The 24,894-nt window shown below is 39.8% G+C and overlaps 2 pseudogenes; one reads left to right on the top strand and one right to left on the bottom strand.

Annotated features, from left to right (window-relative positions):
• Positions 1–4,051: 4,051 nt before the first annotated feature.
• On the top strand, positions 4,052–6,196 carry LOC121788834 (annotated as a pseudogene).
• A 14,578-nt stretch (positions 6,197–20,774) lies between these two features.
• LOC121788832 lies at positions 20,775–21,668 on the bottom strand (annotated as a pseudogene).
• Between the last annotated feature and the right edge of the window lie 3,226 nt (positions 21,669–24,894).

Genomic DNA, 24,894 nt, shown 5'->3' with positions numbered 1-24,894 from the left:
TTCAGGTGGAAGAAGAAGCTAGCAACATCTGGAAATCAAGGTGCAAATACTTCTGACTGTGTTGAATCAAATGAAGTAGCAGAGGCCTTGAATGTGATGGAAACTATAGATGTGGCTTCTTGGATCATGGACAGTGGTTGTAGCTTCCACATATGTCTCAATCTGGATTGGTTTGAGCAGATTAATGATGCTTCTGGTATAGTAACTTTGGGGAACAATCAGGTATGTAGTATCAAAGGAGTTGGATCCAGCAGATTAAAAATGCAAGATCAATAAGTAAAGGTACTACAAGATGTCAGATACATTTCAGAAGTTAAAAGAAATTTGATATCATTGGGGTCATTGGAACTAAAAGGTTGTTGTTTCTTTTCTTCTGGTGGGAGGATGTTGGTGAAAAAGGGAGATAGTATGGTCATGGCAGCTGAGAGCAGAGGAAGCCTTTATTATCTTTATGCATCTGTCATTAAGATTCAAAAGGATGAGCTGAACCTAGTGAAATCAGCCAGCATAAAGCTGTGGCATGAAAGGCTTTGCCATCCAGCGATGGGCAGTGTGAAAGAATTAGTGAAGAAACAAGTTATCTCTGCTGATGAAACACAAGAAATACATCCATGCCAAGATTGCATCCGAGGGAAAGCAAAGAAGCTCCCATACCCCACAGGTAAACATAATTCTACCTCACCTCTAGAGTATATACATAGTGATTTGTGGGGCCTGGTTCAATGAGTACCATAGGATGAGGTAGATATTACATGTCTTTGATTGATGATTATTCGAGGAAAACTTGGATTTATATTCTAAAAGAAAAACCAGAAGCTTTTGGAAGGTTTAAGGAGTGGTGTACTAAAGTTGAATTGGAGAAATGTTGTAAGGTGAAGTGCCTAAGGACTGATAATGGGCTTGAGTATTTGTCTAAAGAGTTTGATAATTTCTGTAAACAAAGGGGAATTAAAAGACACATGACAGTTGCCTTGAATCCCCAACAAAATGGGGTGGCAGAAAGAGCTAACAGAATTATAGTTGAAAGAGTTAGATGAGTGATTTTCTCTTCTGGTTTAGGAAAGAAATTCTGGGGGGGCTGCTTCTATTGCAGTACACTTAATGAATAAGTGTCCATCATCCTCTATTAATGGCGACACACCAGATTTCAGATGGTATGGGAGGCATTCAAGTTATTTTGATTTGAAGATCTTGGCTTAGCCTTTGCTCATGTGAAGCAAGAGAAATTGGATCCTAGGGCATTGATGTGTGTAATGCTGGGATATCAAAAGAGGGTCAAAGGTTATAGGCTCTGGTGTATAGAGCCTTACAATCACAAGATTCTGATCAGTAGAGATGTGATATTCTTGGAAAATGAGATGCCTTATCTCAACAAGGGAAATGCCTCTGATGGTGTCAGAATTGTTGCTAGTGATAGTAATGATTTTGAGGTGGAGTCTGGTGTTGATGCAAATGGAGCTCAAGGTCCGGGTGTACATGAGAAAAGTGCTGAGAATGAAGAGTTGGGCACTGATGAGGATGTTGAATCAGATGTAGGGACTCATCAGCAAGATAGTGCAGCTGAGGATTTAACAAATTATCAGCTGGCTAGAGACAGGTTCAAGAGAACAACAACAAGACTTCCTGCCAGATTTTTTGACTATGAGATGATATTTTATGCTCTAACTGTTGCAGAGCAGCTGGAGCTTGAAGAGCCATTAACATACAAAGAAGCTATGGCAAGCAAGGATAAAGATAAGTGGTTGCAGGCTATGAATGAGGAAATTGATTCATTGATGAAAAATAGAACATGGAGTCTGGTGGATAAAGTGGAAGGAAGAAAGTTGGTCACTTGCAAATGCATTTTCAAAAGAAAACTAGAGGTAGATAGCTTTGTCAGATATAAGGTCAGGTTGGTTGCAAGAGGCTTCAGCCAGGAATATGGTATTGATTACAATGAGATATTCTCACCTATTGTAAAGCATAGCTCTATTAGGATGCTGATGGTAGTTGTGGCAAACAGAAACTGAGAACTTGAACAGCTAGATATCAAAACAACATTTTTGAATGGAGATCTAGAGGAGACCATATACATGGTGCAGCCTGAAGACTTTGCAAAACCTGGAGAGGAAATGAAAGTTTGCAAGCTAAATAAAAGTATTTATGGGTTGAAGCAAGCTAGCAGACAGGGGCATAAGAAGTTCAATGCACATATGCTGAAATGTGGCTTCACTAGATCCAAGTATGACTCTTGTGTCTACTTCAAGAAAAAAGGTGGAGTGCAAGTGGCTTATTTGTTCCTATATGTAGAAGATATGCTTGTGGTTGGATCTAGTATTAAGGAAGTGCAGCAAGTAAAAGATGATCTAAGGTAAGGCTTTGACATGAAAGATCTTAGACCTACAAGGAAAATTCTTGGGATAAATATAATCAGAGATAGGAAGCTTGGAAACATCTGGCTGGGCCAGTCTGACTATATATTGAAGAGGTTCAAAGTTGATAACCTTAGAGAGACAGCTACACCATTGACACAACATTTTAAATTGTCAGTGGATGAAAAACCAAAGAATGAGAAGGAAAGAAAGGAAATGGAGCTCATCTCATATGCCAACATCATAGGCGTGTGACGTATGCCATGATTTGTACAAGGCCGAACATTGCTCATGTTGTGAGCTTGACTAGCAGGTTTATGTCTGAACATGGAAAAGAGCACTGGGCAGCTCTAAAATGGCTCCCGAGATACATAAAGGGAGCTACAAATATGGGAATATTGTATGAAGGAAGCAGTGGCTGGAATGGGGAAATGCTCTAATGGGTTTTTCTGACTCAGATTTTGCTAGCAATGTAGATAACAAGAGATCTCAGTCAGGGTATGTGTTCACCATGTTTGGATCCGCAATCAGTTGGAAGTCAAGTCTTCAAAACGATGTTGCATTATCAACAACAGAGGCAGAATATCTTGCCTTGACAGCAGCAGTCAAAGAGAGTTTCTGGATAAAGGGGCTGGCTGCTGAGCTTGGAGTTGTACAAAAATCTATAGCTATTGGTTGTGACAATAGCAGTGCTATATACCTTGCAAAACATCAGGTATTCCATGAACGAAGCAAGCATATAGATGTTCGTTTGCACTTCATCAGAGAGAAGATAGAAGAGGGTGAGGTGGAGGTGTTCAAAGTAGATACTGCTGTAAACTCAGCTGATATGTTAACCAAAGCTTTGTCAAGAGAGAAGGTGGAGCAATGCATGAGATTAATTTTCTTGCAGGATGGAGTTGGAGCTACTTGAGCAAGGTAGAGATTTTTAGAGTATGCTCAAGTCAGCCCAACCTGATCAAGTCAGCCCAACAGCACTCAGCCCAATACTTAGAGAATTTAGGGAATGTTTAAATGAGAGTTTAATCTTGTCTGTAGATTTGTATAGTTGATAGATTGTATTGTGGCTGTTAGATCAACAAGTTAGTTGATGATTAATTTTTACTTCTTCTTAGCTGAAAAATAGGGTTCATGTCATAGTGTAATCAACAAAGCTTTCCAATTCAGATTCAATAAGATTTCTCTCCATCTTTCTTGTTCTTGTGAAGCTTTCGATTCTGTTTCTTTACACCCACCTTTAATAAGATTGGATAATGTGTCTTGATCAAAAACTACACCATAACGATTTACATAGACACAAACAGTGATGTACAACCTTGATTGCTAACACCATGACCCATTGATCAAGTTTCTTGATAAAAAAATCTAGCAATAATTCAGACTACGCTTCGTTTTTCAATTTTATAATGTAATATTTAAGTTGAAATTAATGTAACTTTTAACTTTCACTAATAAAACTTTTAAATTTATACTTATTGTTTTAATTTGACTTAATAAATATATTTAAATAAATATATATACAATATTTAAAAAATATTTCCCATTAAAAGTTTGAATTGTGACTAATATGAGACGTACGTATCAGGTGAAAAATTGAATGAAAGATGAAATGAGCCTTAGTTTTATTTTAGTATGGGAAAATTTGTTAAATCGATTAAAATAAACCGAAAATCGACAGGAAATGCAAATAAAAACGAAATTCAAAATCAACGAAAGGGGTAAAATTAAAAATAAGGGTTTTCCAAACATCCCTGAAATTGAATCGTTCCTCCTCTGGTTCAACTCCGATTGTACTGAAAAATGGCGACGCCTTCTGCAACATCAGCAAATGTATCACTTCTGCAATACGTCTCGGTGATTACATTAATGCTTTCCATTTTGACGGCGTCGTACTGCACCAGCGTGGAAGCAAAGCCCAAATCATCAACTGCTTTTGTCAAGAAGACCATTTCTTCTCATTCCGTAGTCATCTTCTCCAATCTTACTGCCCGTAAGCTCATTTTCCTGTATTATGTTGTTTTTAATTCAACTCGTTTATACAGTAATTAATTATTTGATGAGTGAACTCTTTTTTAATAATTAGGTATTCTTATTCCTCTAAAAATTTGGTAGAATTGGTTTTCTTTTACTTGATGTCGATGAAGAAATTTTTGGTGTAAAAGGATTTAAATTTGGAAAGTTGACCGTAATTTATCATTCTGTTTGGGAAATAGTGATTTGATGTTGTTAGTATGTGAATTGGAATATTGGATTTTTCATTCTGAATCGGCTTTTCTCGACCATTGTTTACTTATGAATACAATGTAGGGATTTTGGCTAATAGATTAGTGCTCAGGCTCCTTATTCTTATTTCTCATTAGATTTTTGTTTGTTTTTTCTTTAAAGGATTTTTTGCTTAAGGTATAAAACACAAATTTCTTATCATATAGTCAATGGAATTGCTAACTGAGATCATGTGAAATTAAGAAGCAATATCAATTGTAGACGGCAAACTATGTTAATTGGCTCTAGTATCATGTGGAGTATTATCCAAGATCTTTTTTCTAGAGAGATGTGATTTTTCATATGAATTCCCAAACAAACTGAACTTTTTTTTGTTTGATTGTGGAATCTTGTGTGTGGGTATACAATAATGTCAGGACTGAAAATCACTATTTCAGACTATTTCAATAGGATCAGCAGATTTTGCTGGATGTAGTTATCTTTCATTGGTTGTTGAAGGTTAGGGATCAGGACCAGAGTGTAAAGTGTCATTGCAATTTCCAAATCCATTCTTCATCCTCTTGTTTTTTTTGGGATGGGGGTGGTTGGGGATGGGGGGTGGTTGGGGAGGTTGATGTATGATGATTGCTGAGTTCATATACATATATTTCTGATTTAAAATAAATGTTTTGGATGAATGAAGTAGGGTATCAGTTTAAGTAAATCAGACGTACTAATCTGAGTGAAACTAGGTGATCAATACCTAGGAACTATTTATGTTGTTCTACTGTATTGATTTCTTCTTCCTATTAACTGTGCTACTGAGCTTATAATGAATTAGAAAATTCTTTTCCATATCTGTGGTAAAACTGTTCGTCATTTAAGCTGTTGCCTATCAATCTGTAGGAATATTATGTTAATTTTTGTTTCTGCTTTTTTATCACTGCTATATAGATATTGTAGAAGAGCTAAAGCAGTCTTCAAGGAGCTGAAGCAGGAGCCGTATGTTGTGGAACTCGACGGAGAGGGTTCTTGTTCACAAGCTTTCCGTTATCATTTTTGAAGAGAGAATAACTATTGAAAATGAGGCACTAGCAAAGCATTATTTGTTATTCCATACACATTTCTCTCAAACTTGTTCCACTGCATGCTCCTATCTTTTTTTAACTCTATGAAATTAGGACGTCAGCAACTATGAAGGGTCATTATGTGTTTCATTCTTTGTAAATCTACTGATGGTTTGCAGATGATGGAGGAAAAATTCAAGATGCTTTGAGTAAGATTGTGGGGAGGCGAACTGTGCCGCAGGTTTTTATAAACGGGAAACATTTGGAGGCTCTGTGGATGGTGACTATTTCTCCTCCTAATTCGATTTCTTCCCATGAAACTAGATTAGCTATTATTTTGTAAAACATGCGAATTTGTTGCAGATACAGTCGAAGCATACGGAAATGGAGAGCTCGCAAAACTTCTAGGCATTGATAGTGTGGGGAGGATGAACTTTGAGACAGTACTCTATCCGTTTGTACCTTTTGCCAACCCTATTGAAACATGAGTTAGCAGGTAAACATTCAATATGTGGCGAGTTACTGCTACTTATCCTACTATTTCCTGCTCTTTTGCTTATCCTGCAGTTTGTGTAGAAAATTTGGATGTTGTATTGGTTCCTTCCAAGTAGTGCGAACTAGGCGCTGATCTAATACTGACTGCTATATTTGAACTACAAATTGCACAAGAACTGTTTCACCCCAAAAACTTCAAAATCCAACTGGAAATATTGGACTACCATTTTTGCTTCTTCCTAGTTTAAGATTACTCTGCATTTTTTCTCTTAGTCTCTCAATGCCTTCGTACTCACTCTTCCGTGAGATAAAATATACGCTAAGATCTAAGAATCTGGGTTCTCGATTATTGGTGGCCCAAGCATCTATGTTAGGTCTGGGAAGTTTTGATAGTAAGAATGAATAGATTTGAATAAAAGAATTTGGAGCGGTAGAAATAGTATAGTCACTTCCTATAATTTGATAATGCTAAATTGCTAATTTTCAATAGTGGAAAATAGGGTTGGTATATTTTGACATGATACAAATACCGACGCGAACAATATTAATGGGTTAATGTCAAGCTTTTTCATGTCCGTGTCCTTATTAGGTCAACCCAACAAAATAAGGACACGATGATTTCAGGTTGAGTATGAGTGATTTGTATAGCCCCATTAATAATTGATGTTATCATTTTAATTATTTTATTCACTTTTTAATTTTTTAAGAGTTAGAGTTAGGTTTTTGTTTTCACATTTTTCATATGCCTCATCCATTCTATTCCATGTCTTCATCATTGTCTCTATTCCTTGTCACCACCGCTACGCCCATCACCACCATGCTGTCGTCAATGTGTCATATCTCCTCTACAAGAAGCATGAATCGTATTGTGTAGTTATCGACTTATCGTGTGGTTGTTGTGCCATGTTGGGTTTGTGTCATGTGTGACTCATGTCAACACGAATATGATCATATGGATAACAGATTCGATTTGTGAAAGGTTGTGTTGGGGCTTGAATGTATCAGGTCGTCCTTGGTCAATAGTTCACTTACAAGTTTTGTTCGGGTAGATAATGTCAACACAACCTGATAACAATCCATTCAAACGATTCTGCAGCCCGAAGACTACCAATTAATTAATGCTAGCATAATGTTTGCAATGATATATCAAACCAGATATAGTAACTTGATTGTGGTTGATATAGTAATACGAGTGTTGGTTTGTTTCACAAGGAAGTATTTGCTGATACGAAACTTTGACGTTGGACACGCAAGGTAGTAATCCCTCGTCCCCCAAAAAGTGACAAAGTTGTATATGATAGGAGTTTTAATGTGGAATTGGTAAAGTAAGAGAGAAATAGGAAAAAGTAAGAGAGCAAGGAAAAATGTAGTTGAAGTTAGTGTTAGTGGATTGTGTGGTCCATATTATTAGTGGTGTGGGTTTGTTCAAAACTTTTCTTGTAAGGGCATCTCCAGTGGCTTTCACCCAGCAATAGCCCAACCACAAACTCCTCCTGCCACATCATCAGCACTAATAATCCTCCTGCCACATCATCAGGACAAGCAAATAGCTCAACAATAGTCCAGCAATAGCCTAGCCACATCACCCCTAATTATATAAAACAAATAATTGACAATCACACAAAATAAGAAATTAAATGTACGACACAGATACGGAAAAATTCAATAATATTATTTAAATTAAAAAAGTACAATAAAAAATACATTAATTAAAAAAAAATTACATTATTTTAAAAAAAACACGACCTCCGCCTCACTCCTCGTCTCCGTCGCCCCCCTCGCCACCTTCATCGTCGCCGCCGCCTCCGTATCCGCCGGAACCCCCGGTGCCCCCCGGTCTTCAAATCGTCACGCATGCTCACGAGCATTGCGTGAAGAAAACTCTTCTCCTCGGGTCCGTCGCCGTCTGCCATTCGGCTAACGTCTTGGCCATCTGAGCGCGCGTTTGTTGACGCGCGAAGAATTTGAGATCCTCTGTCGATTGGCCAAGAGGGGATGCCGACTGTACCTCCTGGGACCCCCCGGCGCCCCCCCTCCCCCTCCCCCGCCTCCCGTTGCGCCCGCCTTGACCAACCGGGCGAGTTCGGCGAGCGAACGATGGCGGGGACGGGAGCTCCTCCGCATCCTCGGGGAGGTCGTAGGAACCGCCGCTGCTGCCGCTGTAATCACCGGTATAGTTCAGTCGTTGCTTCTTCGGCCAGCCTGCGTCGACACCTGCCCGGAACTTCTCGGAGTCGTTCAACACCTCGTAGCAGTTCCAGTAGGTGAACTCCTTATACAACCCGGGCTGGGGGAAGACTTTCTCCGCTATCCTCATGCAGTCATCCTCCGTTTGGCCACTGCTCTGCATGCGGAGGGCGTTGGCGTACAAGCCCGAAAATTGGGAGACCCCAGCCCTGATTCGGTCCCACCCCTTCCGGCACTCCTCCCTGGTGCGCGGCCTCCCCTCCGGACAAAATCTCATGTAGGCTGCAACAATTTTGGTCCACATGTTGACGATTCTCTGATTGTTCGAAGTCAGAGGATCATCACAGACACTAACCCACGCCTTGGAAAGCGCGACATTCTCCGCGTCCGTCCACTTACTCTGCACCGAGGGGTCGTCCTCAACCGGCCGCGACGACTGGCCGACCCTCTTGTCCTTCCCCTTGCCCTTCTTCTTTGCGGGGCCCCGACCCCACCCTACTCCCCCCGTTTGAACGGAGTTTCCGGAACACCGAGAAGATCAAACCCCAACTCCTCTAAGGAGAAAGTCTCATATTGCGTGAACTGCGCCTCCGTTGGGGTCGATGTGAATCAGTCGAAAAATCAAAACTGGGGCGATAGACGTTTTCCCCCCCGGCATCCCCTGTGTCGCCGGTACCCCCCCAGCGTCCCCTGCGTCGCCGGTACCCCTCCCGGCATCATCTGCATCCCGGGACCCCACCCCGGCATCATCTGCATCCTGGGTGTCTACCCCGGCATAACGGTAAACCCCCCGGCATACTCCCCCCGGTTGCCATCCCGGGCATCATCTGCTGCCACGGGTACATGTTGTAGTACCCGGGCATCGGACCCCATCCACCTCCCACGGGTACCGGGGGAGTTTGAGACCAGCTCGTCACTGGAGTACCTTCGTTGTTGTTCTCCATTTCGCGTTATTGATCTTGTACAGAAATTAAGATAGAGAGAGTACTCGTTAAAACAAGTGGTGTGAATGAAAATGACGTGCAAATCGTGTATATATAGTGTTTCGAAAATTTAAAAAAAAAAAAAATTCGCTCTCCGAACGCTCGCCGGTCCTGAGCCTGCAATGGCGGCGAGCGGACCGGCGAACGCATTGGCGAGCGCTCGCGAATCGGCCAGCGCTAGCCGATTTTTTCGCCGAAATGGCGCTCGCCGGTTCCAATGGTTCTGCGAGCGGACCGGCGGCTAGCCGGCTCGCTCGCTGCTATTGGAGATGCTCTTAGACTTTGTCTAATTTTGTGGGCGGCCTAAATGGAAAAACTAGTACTTCCTCCGTCCCATAATAGATGACATAGTTGAAGAATAACACGTAATTTTAGGAGATGTTGTTAGGTGGGGAGAAAAAATAATATATTTATATTAATGTGTGAGAGAAGTTTTTCCAAGAAAAGGAAATGTGACATCTTTTGTGGGACAACTAGAAAGAAAAATGTGGCATCTAGTATGGACGGAGGAAGTAAAAAAAAATTAAGTCCTAGTTAACATGATAAACAGACAATGACATATTTAACCTCAATGAAAGCGCTTGCATTAAACACCAATTTTGCCTTTGGTTTTAATCGTGAGTCTTGCTTATGCAAAAGCGAGGATACTAGTTAACGCCAATAGTATCCTCGCTTTTGCATAAGCGAGACTCACGCTAAAACCAAAGGCAGAATTGGCGTTTAATACAAGCGCTTACTTTAAAAATGGATTTGCATATGGTAGAAAGCTTTTCGCTGTTCAATTATGAAACTCGTTTTCATTAATCGATTTTGGATGGAATGATGTTGGTCATTAATTATCTAACTCTCTCAACATGAGTTAGGTGACTAGTACATCGGCAATATGGATATTAAGTTGGACCAAATTGGGACTCACTCGCCTTTCCTATTGAATAATGCGTTTAATGAATTACTATTCATTTCTAGTAAAGAGAAGAAAGTTAATATTGATTATTAAGACAAGAAAAGGTGAGGGAAAAAACACAAAGGGAAAATGTGATATTAATATCAAGTGAGAGACGTAAGGGGTGGCAAATCGTACGTGTTGGGTTAATATCGGGTCAATCTATTAACGATCCGACCCAATAAGGACAAACATGAACACGACCTATTAAGAAAATCTAAAACCCAAACATGAACCCGAGTTGCTATCTTCAAACCGAATATGACAAGAACCCGACACGAATCCGTTAACAACATGAACCACATTGGGCCAACACGACACGATAACAATACATACATTACATGACACTATAACAACACGATATGATACCACGGTTAGAACTTGATAACACGCTAAGAACCTGATAACAACTGCTCTTGATTAACAAAAATTACAGAACCTTGAATCTGATTATTAAAAGTCTAACTAAAATCTGATTACACAATCTAATCTGATGAACCTGTAACATCAATAGATTTATAGTAACAAAATCCAACAAAAAATATCATTATGAACCGGTTTTTGGGAAAAGGAGCCTAGGGCTTAGGTTTACACATCTTAGGCCATCCACAACGCTGTCACTAAATCGTCCCTTAAATTACTATTCGCGGGCCCACTGTATTTTTTTACTCCATCCCTTAACTAAGGGACGGAACCTACAACCATCCGTCCCTTAACCGTCCCTTAAATTACTATTCATTCAATTTCATTTTTTATTTTTATTTCCAACCAAATTCAATTAAAAAAACACACTTCATTAAAAATAAAATAAAATTACAACATAAAATAAAAATACAACTTAAAATTCAAAAAAATAAAAAAGAAATAATTAAAATTCTAAAAAAATAAAAATGACATAATTTAAAATACAATTTTATAGAAAATAAAAAAACTACTCCGCCGGCGAATCATCCCCCAAAGGCGGTGGAGGTGCATTGAAGCCGTGAGGAGGCGGAATGCCAAGTTGTGTTGCCATAAACGTAATTCCGTTAAGCCAGGCTTGGTATTGGGTGGGCGTCATGCGGGAAGTGTCCGCCATTGTGGTGGTCATGTACATGGCCATAAGGGAGTTTGGGGGTCCCCCCGAGCCCGCCTGGCTTGATTCGGTTTAGCCCCTCCTCCCTCTAGCCGCCTTCGCCGCATTTCTCCCTTGCAGCCGACGGCGCCCACGGGAGGACCCCCCGGCATCGTCTGCCGGGGTCTCAACCTCCTGCGAGGCAAACTCTTGTGGCCCGCTGCCCGAACCGCCCTCACCAGACGAGTATTGGCCACTCGCCGTGTGCTTCGTGCGCTTTGAGGTCGAGCCGGTGCTGGACCGCACACCGCCGGCCCACCTTTCCTCGTCCTTGACGACCTCCCAAACATCGACATATTTGAGTTGTTTGCAGGTGTCGTCGTAGTAGACCCGCAAAGCCGATCTCGAAATGTCGGCTCCTGTGGCTCCACTTTGGTAATGTGCCGCTTCATTCTTGTGGATGGCGCAGAATTGTTTGACCTCTCTGTCGACGCGGTCAAAGTGAGCGTGGAGCATCTTATATTTACGGCGGCGGGACCCCTTCGGCTTAATCTGGTGGTAGGCCTCGGTGGCCTTTTCCCAGAAGCACTTCCGGGGTTGTTGATTCCCGACGTTGGGATCGTACGAGACGCTGATTCAGGCGTTGTACACCGCTAGCGTTTCTTTGGGGCCGTACGGATGCCGGCCTAGATCCTCCTCATCCGCCTTCGCCTCTGCCTCCGCCCTGGAGCTTCCACCGCTTCGGCCTCCTCCCCCGCCTCGGCCTTCTTCCGGAGTGGGTTCAACGGAATAATCCTCCCGAATCTGGGATAATCCTTGCGAATACCGCGGGGCGGAGGGACGGGCGTATGCATCCATGTCAAAATTGGGTGGTTGGTACCCCCGGCGTCGACGAACCCTAGGTGCCCGGCTTCGATGAACCGGAACCACCCAATGTGTTGTACATGCTCCCCCAGTCGCCGAACGCGTTGAGATCCCACCCGCCGGAGCCGCCACCGCCGGAGTTTCCGTCGCCGGACATTTTGTGATGAGATGTTAGATGAAAATTGGAGAGAAAATGGAGATGATTTGGGAAGAATAGATGTGTGGTTGTGTGTGAAATGAGGATGAATTAGGAGTATTTATAGAGTAAAAAAAGGAAACTACTATATTAACGGTAATATTACCGTTTTTAATTTTTTATTTAATTCAATTTTTTTAAAAAAAAATGAATAATTGCGTCAGCGTGACGATGCTCACTCGCGGGCCGGCGAGTGGACGACACGCATGGCGCCGGTGCTCGCCACGTCGCCTCGGCGCATGGCGAGACGTCTAGCCACTCGTCATGCCGTGACGGAACGCGAAACGAGTTGGGGACGAGACGGGGCGCTGCAACGCGTCACGCCACCGTCCCGTCCCTCCGTGAGGAATACGGGCCACCCGCGTGACGCACTGCCGCGCCCCGTCTCGTCCCCAACCCGTCACCCGTCCCGTTCCGCCGTGACGAAATGCGAGACGGATTGCCACGGGCCGAGGGGACGTGGCGCGCTCCCCGACCATGCCTGACGCCCACTCGCAGTCCCGCGAATGGGCATCGTCGCGCTGACGCAATAATTTTTTTTAAAAATTCGAATTAAATTAAAAAAAATAAAAAATTGTGAAACTGTAATATTACCGTTAATAGTCGTTTTCCTTTTTTTTTACTCTATAAATACTCATAATTCATCCTCATTTCACACAGAACTACACATCTATTCTTCTCAAATCATCTCAATTTCCTCTCCAATTTTCATCTAACATCTCATCACAAAATGTCCGGCGACGGAAACTCCGGCAGGTGGGATCTCAACGCGTTCGGCGACTGGGGTAGCATGTACAACACATTGGGTGGTTCCGGTTGGTCGACGCCGGGCACCCAGGGTTCGTCGACGTCGGGGGGTACCAACCACCCAATTTTGATGTTGATGCATACGCCCGTCCCTCCGCCCCTCGTTATTCGCAGGGATTATCCCAGATTCGGGAGGATTATCCGTATCAACCCACTCCGGAAGAAGGCCGAGGCGGGGGAGGAGGCCAAGGCAGGGGAAGCTCCAGGGCGGAGGCCGAGGAGGAGGGGGATCTAGGCCGGCCTCCGTACGATCCCAAAGAAATGCTGGCGGTGTACAACGCCTGGATCAGCGTCTCGTACGATCCCATCGTCGGGAATCAACAACCTCGGAAGTACTTCTGGGAAAAGGTCACCGAGGCCTACCACGAGATTAAGCCGAAAAAAGACCCGCCGCCGCATATATAAGATGCTCCGCGCTCACTTTAACCGAGTCGACAGAGAGGTCAAACGATTCTGCGCCATCCACAAGAATGAAGCGGCTCATTACCAAAGCGGAGCCACGGGAGCCGACATTCTGAGGTCGGCTTTGTGGGTCTACTTCGACGACACCGGCAAACAATTCAAGGACGAGGAAAGGTGGGCCGGCGGTGTGCGGTCCAGCGCAGGCTCGACGTCGAAGCGCACGAAGCACACGGCGAGTGGTCAATACTCATCTGGTGAGAGGTTCGGGCAGCGGGCCACAAGAGTTTGGCTCGCAGGAGGTTGAGACCCCGACAGACGATGCTGGGGATCCTCCAGTGGGCGCCGTCAGCGGCAAGGGAGAAATGCGGCGAAGGCGGATAGAGGGAGGAGGTGCAGAGCCGAATCAAGCCAGGCGGGCTCGGGGGGACCCCCCAACTCCCTTATGGCCATGTACATGACAGCCACAATGGCGGACACTTCCCGCTTTACGCCAGCCAAATACCAAGCCTGGCTTAACGGATTTGCGTTTATGGCGGCACAACTTGGCATTCCGCCTCCTCACGGCTTCAGTGCACCTCCACCGCCTCTGGGGGATGATTCGCCGGCAGAGTAGTTTTTTTTTTTGTAAAATTATATTTTAAATTATGTCACTTTATTTTTTTAATATTTTAATTATGTCTTTTTTATTTTTTTAAATTTTAAGTTGTATTTTTTTATATTGTAATTTTATTTTATTTTTGATGAAGTGTGTTTTTTTAATTGAATTTGGTTGGAAATAAAAATGAAATTGAATGAATAGTAATTTAAGGGACGGTTAAGGGATGGAGGGTTGCAGGTTCTGTCCTTTAATTAAGGGGTGGGGTAAAAAAGTACAGTGAGACCTGCAAATAGTAATTTAAGGGACGGTTTAGTAACAGCGTTGTGGATGGCCTTGGAAGTTTCTACCATTCCACAAATATCCTAGTTCACCTATTCATTTATCCTCTTATCATTTGAGAGCTCTGGGACCAATCAAGTGAAGCGCGACAAGAGTTCAAAGATGACGAAGATGACAGATTTCTCAATTCGGATTTATCTAGTTAGTTTTATGTTTACCATGTCTGCCTTTGTTTTTAGAAGTTACTTGTCTATGAGTACTAAACTCATAAAATTATACTCCATCCGTCCAGCACTACTCACACTTATTTCCTTTTTGGGCGTCCCAAGTTACTTGCACTCTTTCCATTTTTAGTAAAAAATTTCACCTACAGCCGTCATTTTTTACTTTCCTATACACTCATTCCTTAATCTCCGAGCCGAAAAGTAAATGAGTTAGTAGCCCGGGACGGAGGGAGTAAGATTTTGCGACAATTTGACTCAAAGTGTTTTTCTAATTATTTATCTAAAGTCCAAATCTCATTTTACTTTATTAATACATGTTTGTTACTGCTTTTGATTATTTAGCCATAATTTAATCATCCGCTGTGTTTGCAAAAATTCTAGAGAAGTGTTAACGCTTTATCATATGAATTATTAACGTCAAGTCAATAATAACCAATGATATTTGCGACCAAGTGCGATGACAATGGATATTAGGAGTAACATGGTCACAATTTATAATTGGATCAAATTTATAATCAACTGGAGTATTTGTTTAAAATTATAACGATCGTCATAGTATAATAACTTGAGTTAAGTCATAATTGTATGTTAGATTTACAAATTGAATTATTGAAGAGTCAATGAAATCAATACCTTAGAATCCCCTACCTACTTAATTAATCCTCGTTTATTATTTTTTATCCTTATTATCTTTATTTAATTATGTCTAATTGCCTATTAGCCACAAAATAAGTCCAATACTTGTGGTTTAGATATTTTCGAGAGAATTGTTTTTTAATTATATTTCGATTGTATAAGTTCTCGTTTCTAATTAATCATTCAAAATATGCTTAATTCACAATTAGTCATTACAAAGACAAGCCATTTGGTTGTATATATAATATCAATAAATTTGACCCAACAAATTCCGTTTCATGTATGTCACTAGTTTTATTCATTTGCCAGTTGCTAGATGTTAGCTGCTAGCTTCTAGCTGCATAATTGGTTTGAGAAATTATGATGTGTCGTGTGTCAAGGGGAATCGTTGTAAATTACAATTAATTATTTTTATTGAAGGCGACTTATAAATAATTATAATACGTATGTTTGAACATTCTTGTATGCGTATACATATGCGTATCTATACGAGAGAAGTAAGAGTAGCGTTTCCAAAATTAAAGAAATGAAGTATTGGTCTAACAAATATTAATGCTACTATGCACGACAATTAATATTTTTAGGCTTATAATTACGCAGCTAATATAGAATTAGTAACCGAAAATGATAGTTTGAACTTTGAATTAGAATTAGAATTAATAAACGTGGTCAAATGTTAATACGTTTTAGTGTACTTAGTCTAAAGATGGTGTTCGGTTTCCAAAATAAAATAATACCAAAATATAATCTAGGATTTAGTTGTGAGATTATTTTAGTCATAGGAGGTTAGCTATGACTAATTATCCCGTGATTATCCATCTAAGATTGAATTGTGGGATTGAATCTCATGAACCAAACACACTACAAATTTAATCCCGAATACAATCTTGCAAACCGAACACCCCTTTAAAGTATTAATTAATTTTAGCCTTGTGAACACTGACTACTAGTACTACTACTATAGAAACTGGATATAACCTAAATTTTAAAACTGTTTTTTATAGGCAAATGAACATAAAGAAAAATGTAAATTAATGTGGACCCAAACTTAAATTATTTTGATTATAGTCTCACACATTACAATTATACAACTACACACAGCAAATCTTAATTTAATTAGGTTATAATATTTATGCTTTATCTGTGGAATATATAATATCAACTTTAAGAGATCAGTAAACAAATTTTATACTTCTGTTTGCCAATAATGAATTTTATTTTTACATTTATAGCCGACGATCAAGATAGTTGTAAAATCCTAATATGACAGCAAAGTTCAAATTTTTTAATTTATTAAGTCCTAATATATATTCATTTTAGGAATGCATGTATCATTTTTTTTGTTACTTAAAAGCAAACTATTTCCCCCTCATTATATAAAATATGCGCCACAAACCTTAAGATTAAAGTATGAAACAAAAGGAGAAATTGTAATGATAGCCTAGTTGTTAAGGTGAGAGGGACCAAAATCGAGAATAATATAGTACTATATCGTTGTTTATTAGTAGTATAATTATTAAGCTCGGCCAGTTTTTTTTTATATGAGGCTATCAATTCATAGCTTATTTGTTTTCTTATTTTCAATTTCTTAACGTGGATGGTCACTTTTACCTACAACTCCTAAATGGACAAGAATATAGTGTGTGTCACTAACGAATGATCATATGTGGCCGAATTTTTCTACATATTATGACGATTTAATTTTTATGAAGTTGTATTAATTATAAATGATTATTTCATGTAAAACAGAATTAAGAAACGTCTATTAGTACAATTTGGCATATTTTTTTTATTATTCCTGCCACGTGAAAATTGTAAGTATATAAATACCGTTGGCAATTGAAACTAAGAATATAACATATAACTGTCCTACATCGGTGTTAAGAGAATACTGAAACTAGTATATAAATCTCATGGCCCCTCCTCCTATCACCAATTGGTTTTAAGATGGAACCCATGGATTCTATCATGGTATCAGAGCGGGTTGCCGACTGTGGGTCAAATTTAACACCAATTTAAACAGACCAAACTGACCGAAGCCAGTATATCTGGACTTAAAAATTGGACACAAGTGGTCCAAACGATCAACCGAAAAAAAATTGGGCCGATTGTCCAATCGATTAGAGAAAGTCCAACCCCTCCAAGGTTCACCTTGAAGGGTTTGAATTGGGCCGAATTGATCTACAGAATTAGACAAATCAAAAACCCTCCAACTTCACTTGAAAACAGGAGTGCCAAGAGAAACAAAACTAAGAACTATATAACATATCTCACTGTCCCACATCGGTGTCACAGAGAAAACTGAACCACTATTGGTAAATCTCAAGATGGAACCCCAAAATGACCAGGTAAAAGAACCCAAGGCAAGCAGAGAGGAAGAAAATGATCATCCTTGAAATGACTCGAGCACTTCTTTTTTATTCCAAAGTCCCACCAATGTTTTGGCCTGAAGTGTAGCTACTTCTGTTTACCTCCTAACCGCCTTCCCACAAAAAACTACATCGAAAAACCCCTTTGGACCACCTGGCTACCTTAACACAAATCCCTGCGGCCTTATCTCTCCCCCCAAATTTTCGGTTGCACTATCTACGTACACGTTCCAAAACAAGAAAGAACCAAATTTTCTCCGTGTGCAATTAAGTGTGTATTTATGGGGTATGGGATCACTCAGAAGGGCTATCGATGCTATGACCCTAAAACTAAGAGAATTACCACTACCATGAATTGCAAATTCCTCGAACACGAATTCTATTACCACCTTGGGACTCAGGGGGAGAGTGAGAGACGGGGGAGACCCAAGAAAGCGACTCCCTTCGGTGGCATGTGCCAAGTCACTTCGATATGGACCACCAGAGCAAGTTGGTACCATCCATGAGTCGAATTTGTCTACAGAAACGAGCCTTCAGCGCTTCCGCCGCCATCCTCTGATCCAACCGTACCGGAATCCGAGGTAATCTCTGGCACACTTTCTGAGGATACGATTAGTACTTCTAACCCCCCTGATACAGAGGAAGACACCACTATTGACCAAGACACAGGACAATACGTACTTCCGCTACGCAGTACAAGAAGAATCCCTCCCAAGAGATATTCACCAGAGAGAATAGGAAGAAGAAGTAGATACTCAATAGCAAGCTTTGCTGAAGCTAATATCTCCAAAATGGCAAGGGCATTCCAAACTGCACTATACGAGGAGGAGATACCTCGAACATTTGAAGAAGCCATAAAAATCAAACATTGGAAGGAAGCAATGTTGGTTGAGATGAAAGCCTTGCAGAGAAATCACACATGGGAGATCAGTTCACTACGAGGGAAGCATACCGTAGGGTGCAGATGGGTCTTCACTATCAAAAAGAGACCAGATGGAAGTATTGAACGATATAAAGCTCGACTGGTGGCAAAGAATACACACAAACTCAAGGTATCGACTATTCTGAAACTTTCTCTCCAGTTGCCAAAATGAATACTGTAAGAGTACTTCTATCTATAGCGGCAAATAAAGACTGGCCTCTCCATCAGTATGATGTCACTAACGCTTTTCTTCATGGAGAATTGAAAGACCCGATTTACATGGAAGCTCCACCGGGTTTTTCAGAAGAGTTCGGGCGAGAGAAGGTGTGTAAGTTGAAGAAAACCCCGATACGGGTTTAAAACAATCTCCAAGAGCATGGTTCGGCAGATTCACAGAGGTGATGAAGAAATATGGGTATCAACAAAGCAGTTCTGATCACACACTATTCATCAAACGAGAAGGTGAGAAAATTACTTGCTTGATAATTTATGTGGATGATATGATTATCACTGGAGATAATGACGCCGAGATAGATCGACTAAAGGGGCATCTTGCTGCGAAATTTGAAATGAAGAATCTGGGTGACCTCAAGTACTTCCTCGGGATTGAAGTACTTAAATCTGGAAAAGGGATTTTTATTAGCCAACGCAAGTATATACTGGATCTCTTGGCAGAGATAGGAATGTTGGACTGTAGGCCAGCAGACACTCCTATAGTTCAGAATCATGGGCTCCAAATCATAAAAGGAGCAAACCCTACCGATCGGGGAAGACACCAGAGACTTGTTGGGAAACTCATCTACTTATCCCATACTAGGCCAGACATTGCCTATGCTGTAGGAGTCCTCAGCCAATTTATGCACAGTCCTCAAGAAGAACATAGGGAGGCAGCGCTTAGAGTGGCACGATACTTGAAATGAACTGTCGGACATGGAGTACTGTTTCAGAAGAATGGGCACCTAGACATCCGCGGATATACTGATGCAGACTGGGCAGGGAACTTGATGGACAGACGATCCACCGGAGGATACTTCACCTTCGTTGGTGGAAACTTGGTAACTTGGAGAAGTAAAAAGCAGAAGGTAGTGGCACTCTCAAGTGCCGAGGCTGAATTCCGAGGTATTAGAAGTGGCTTAACCGAAATACTGGGGCTTAGAAGATTGATGAGAGAGTTGGACTTGGAGTCACAGAAGACTTGCAAGCTGTTATGCGATAATAAAGCTGCAATCAGCATTTCAGAGAATCCAGTGCAACATGACAGAACGAAACACGTCGAGATTGATCGACATTTCATAAAGGAAAATCTTGAGGAGAAGATAGTGAGATCCCCTATGTAAAATCAGAAGATCAACTAGCAGACATCTTGACTAAGGCCGTCTCCGCAAATAATTTCCAAGAAGTGTGGGCAAGTTAAGTTTTGGAGACCCCGTCACTTGACTTGAGGGGAGTGTTAGAAAGAGACCCGGAATATTCTACAAAATCAAGGAGAAGATCACGTATTGAATGAGAAGATTGCGAAGCATCTTTACCACATTATTAGGAAGATTTGATTGAGATAATATCTTACCATGTATAGTGATTATCTAGCTTATATATGATGTACTATGCCTCATACCCATACCATGTATGGAGGAGTATTTGGGAGTAGTATTTCTTGAATAATCCATATTGTCATAAACTTAAACATGAGACATCATTATCCATTCATTTACAACAAATAACATTCAACACTGATGAGAAAAATAACTAGTAGCTAATTGAGATTAGATACAAACTTGTCAATTGCATCATAAATTTTCACTCAAAATAACAATTTCTACTTGCCCAATGACCAAGTTAACCTTAAAGCATACAATGACAAAATATTTATGAATTATTAGATGGTATTTGCTATTCATAATAAGTGTATACATAACGTAATTTTTTTTCTTTTCCAGAATGATCTTGAATCGGAGATGGTGAATATGTATACTATAATAATATTACTGTATTAATATAAATTAAAATCCAACTCAAGACATCCTTGCCAAGAAGAGAGCTGTGGTTCCTCAAATTTGGAAATCCATCAAATTAATTATTGTATTGCAAATTGTGATGTGAGCAAGATTATAGAATAGTAATCTCAATCAAATTAAAGTCGCAAGAAATTATTGCAGAAAAGAAATAAAATTAGTGGTTAGAGATGGTCCCACCAGTGCAAAATATTTATTAAATTTCGGTTAATAATTAATCATTACATAAAATATACAGTGTGAGTATCTCTTTTTGTATAATTAAAGTTAAACCCTAGCTATGGAGCCGTTTTCGCTGATCATTTGGCTTAGGACCACCTCCTCCGCCGCCCCTACCTGTCCCATTTTTATAGTGATGGTGTCGCCGCCGCCGCTGCCGGCTTTCCTATCTTCAGAGATGACCGTAGCTCCAACACCTCCTTCTTCAATCTCCGATTCTCATCGCTTAATCTCTCGCAATTTTTCTTCAACACCTCACACTCTACCTCAGTTTGCTTCAATTTACTCCTGCAATAAATTAATTTAGCATCACAAAAGAATAAATAAAAATAATATAAGTAATATATTTGTGTTTGTGCTTGGATACATAGTACTATTAAAAGAGAGAAAGAGACCTTGCTCTTCTATTTTGAAACCAAACTTCAACTTGTCTTGGCTTGAGATTTAGTTTCTCTGCAAGGGACAGTTTTTGGGCCTGCAAGATTCCACCATTTATGCAAATAAGTAATGTGAGAGAGAATCACTAAATAGTGTATAGTGTGTGTATTTTGTGTACAGTGTGTGCAGAAATTCTTCAAATTCAATTTATTCACCGTGTGAGGGTGGTGTGTGTTGTCTGAAACTATCCTCAAGCAAGGTGGTCTGATCCCCAGTGAGCCTCAATTTCTCCGGCCATAACACATGGAGAAATCAACGTCGCGATCATCATCTCTGTGATCATGACTATTATTTGGATGAATTGGGATGGAGAGATCGAAAACAAGAAGACGTTTGTTGTGTTGTTCTTGTTTTGCGGGACTTCTCTTTTTGGAGGGAAGCCTAATCCGAGGCCGAGGCCGAGGCCGAGGCCAAGGCAAACTTTACCATCTCCATTATCCATGTCTTGTTAAATGAGTTAGGATTGGGAGCCACATTTTATACTGTTATTTAATATAATGAGATGAGTTATAACAGCTACACTATAAGTTTGGGGTGTAAGTAAGATTAACCACATGTTTAATTATGTATTTATTATCAATGGAGTGATTATCAATTCAAAATCAAACAATAATGACATGCGTTAGGCATATATATGACTCTTACGAGGAAACCAAGAGAAATTGAGAGAGAGAAAGAGCAATCACATGTTTATCATGTTGACTTACTGTTAATATTTGCTTGCATTTAGGGGTGAATTTAATTTACTGTATTAGAAAAGACTAACAGCAGGAGTTAATACATTATAATGCTCAGGTAAAATTCAGCTTTCTAACTTGTACCCCTCCTGCATCATTAATTTCTTTCTTTCTTCTTTTCTTGACTCAAATATGCTTCAATCTTAATAATGTACTTTATCTGTAAATAAAGAAAGATATAATAATTGTGATAATTATATTAACCCTAGTATAACTAATATAAATTTCGTGGTCACATTTTATAAATCTTCACCAAATATAGGGAACAAATAGCTATATGCATGATTCAAGAATTTGTTTGGGCTCATTGAACATCAACACATCGTGATAGTGAGGGCAACAACAGTGTTATTAACTAATTTTACTGTGCACTATTAATACCGAGAATTTGCTTTTTAGAGTTGAGGATAAAGATACACTGCATTTCTTCCCTAATTATTTAATACTCCAATAAAAGTAATTTAACAAAGCCTTAATATTTTGCATAGAATGAATACCATTATGATTAAGGACAATATTTTGTTTGTAGCTTAGTGAATCATTTATTGAGCAATATCTAACTTCTTTTTTACTTGTAAAAATTCAAAATGATGCCCTTTAAATTTAATTAGATTATTTCAGAATGTCTTGATTTTTTTATCATGATTTTAATGAACGAAGTTTACTTTAGATATAATGCACACTGTAATTTATTGCAAAAATAATGGAGGTGAACATGAACCTATATAAATCTATATTTCGGCCCCTTTCAACGTCATTAATTTTCATTTACATTCGATAATTATATTCTTTTTTTTGGTAGCATATAATCATGATGATGTTCGAGAGTGTATTTTTTGTGTGCATCGATACTATTAAAAAGAATGATATATAAATTAATTAATACTACAAATAAAAAAATTCATTCTCCACTCCAATCACTACTCCGTGTGAAAATTTATATGACAAGTTTAACGAAGAAAATATCAGTAAAATCGCATGAATTCAACCAAGCCCGAACTATTATCCGAGAAACATAATTGCTACAAAGGAAAATATAATATTATTAATTTCAGAAATTTAAAAATTGGATAATAGATTTTTTTTGTTGTATTACTTTTTTTTTTATTACCATATCCTATGTAAGAGGGCATGTAGTGTAATAGTACTGTTAGAATTAATCAATTTGATCAAACCACAGTCTTCTCCAATCCCAATTCCAAACTCGTAACTTTACACAATCAATTCTCATATCAGAAATCAAGAGGGGAAGAAGTAGCTACATGTTCTATCTTGTAATCAAGAACAAAGAATGTAGATTAGAATATTAGTTTTTCTATGCTGCGATTCACGAGAGATACGAGATTGTAAAGCTAATTCCATAGTGTAGAATTGTGGCCCATATGCAGGAGGGCCCAAGTGATTAGTCCCGGGCCCAATATCCACAACCCATCTTCTTGACCCAACTCCTAATCCTAGCTACATGTCAGTATGTGATTGGTGTTGTTTCTCTTTCATATATATACTCCATTGGATCTCAACCGCCTCACTTTTTCTCTCTCATTCTCACTCTCTACTCTCTCGTGTAACTGCTTCTCCTTCTCTGATCTAGGGTTTTCCCCTTAGATTTGTGATGCCTTCTCTCTATGTTGTCTTGAGAGTTCACATCTCTTCCTTCATCTCTGGTGTGAGTGTAAGGTGTGAGGTGTTGTGAGTTGTGTGTGGAAACCTCTGGTTTCTGGTCTTGTCACTTTGGACTGATTGTTGGTTCTTGGTGGAAGGAGGTCCTCCGAGAGTTGAGTGTTGTTCTTGGAGCCGGTGTGAAGCGGTTGGTTAAGTATATGATGTGCGGTGGTGGATCTAGGGTTCCAGTGTGACTTTCCTTGATGACTGCGGTGCGGTCTGTCGATTTTTTCTCCGCTTTGTGCAAACGGAGTTGCTGCTGGATAATTGTCGGCCGGTTATATAGTATCTGTGTGTTACCTGGTGCAACTTGAGCCACATCAAAAATTTAATGTCTTCTTTAATCTTTGATTCTATCCGGTTATATTACTGCATTAATAATTTTCTTGAAGTTACTAATCATTTACTTAGTGTTTCAGGTGCGATTTCTAGTGTTTGTAGTTATAGTTCTTGCTTCTGTATCAGATTACAAGGTTGATCTCCTCAGAATTGTAATAGCTATACCCGGATTATATCAAGCCTTCGGCTGATCTATACTAACACATAGAAAATCAAACACGACAAAGAAAATAATGCATAAAATAAACTAGAAGAATCACAGAGACTACATTATATTGACTTGATTTTCATTCAATGATATGACAACCTTTAAATAGAGCATTACAAAGTATGTTACATGGTAAGACATGTTTCCAAGTATTCTTGAGTTTATTATCATTTCTTTTGTAACACGATGTAGGTTCTTGCAATGGAACCAAATAAATTCTTGCTTGCATTTTCAATATATTGATCTTCATCTTAGTTGCAATTTATAACAAGTGACAACATCTATGGAAATATTTTTTGCGATTGCTTGAAGGCGGCGGTTGAAAAAACAATGATCACGCCAAGATTTGAAGCAAATAAATTTTTGGATAAAAATTATTTTGGTTTATTGCTCAGAACCTTCCTAGTATAGTTGAACGTGATTCTGAGTATTCTCGGTATCATCATAATTTTTTATGATAACTTTGGAGGATATCTAACTCAAAGAAATCAGGAGCTCAAAAGGATACTAAACATATAGGAAGTATCATATTATACTAGATATCGTGCAAAGACTAGACATAGAAGTAGTCAAGATTGAATCGAGGACAACTTGATAGATCATTTCACAAAGATCCATCTCGACAAGACGTTTGAATATTAGTGGGAACGATTGGGAGTTAGAGGTATAGAAGACTAATACATGCTTTCTTTATAAGTGG

The sequence above is a fragment of the Salvia splendens genome, unplaced genomic scaffold (assembly GCF_004379255.2).
Source record: "Salvia splendens isolate huo1 unplaced genomic scaffold, SspV2 ctg1159, whole genome shotgun sequence".
In the NCBI taxonomy this organism is placed as follows: Eukaryota; Viridiplantae; Streptophyta; class Magnoliopsida; order Lamiales; family Lamiaceae; genus Salvia; species Salvia splendens.
Note: the sequence above shows the minus strand (reverse complement) of the source record. Positions and strands in the feature narration are given on the sequence as shown.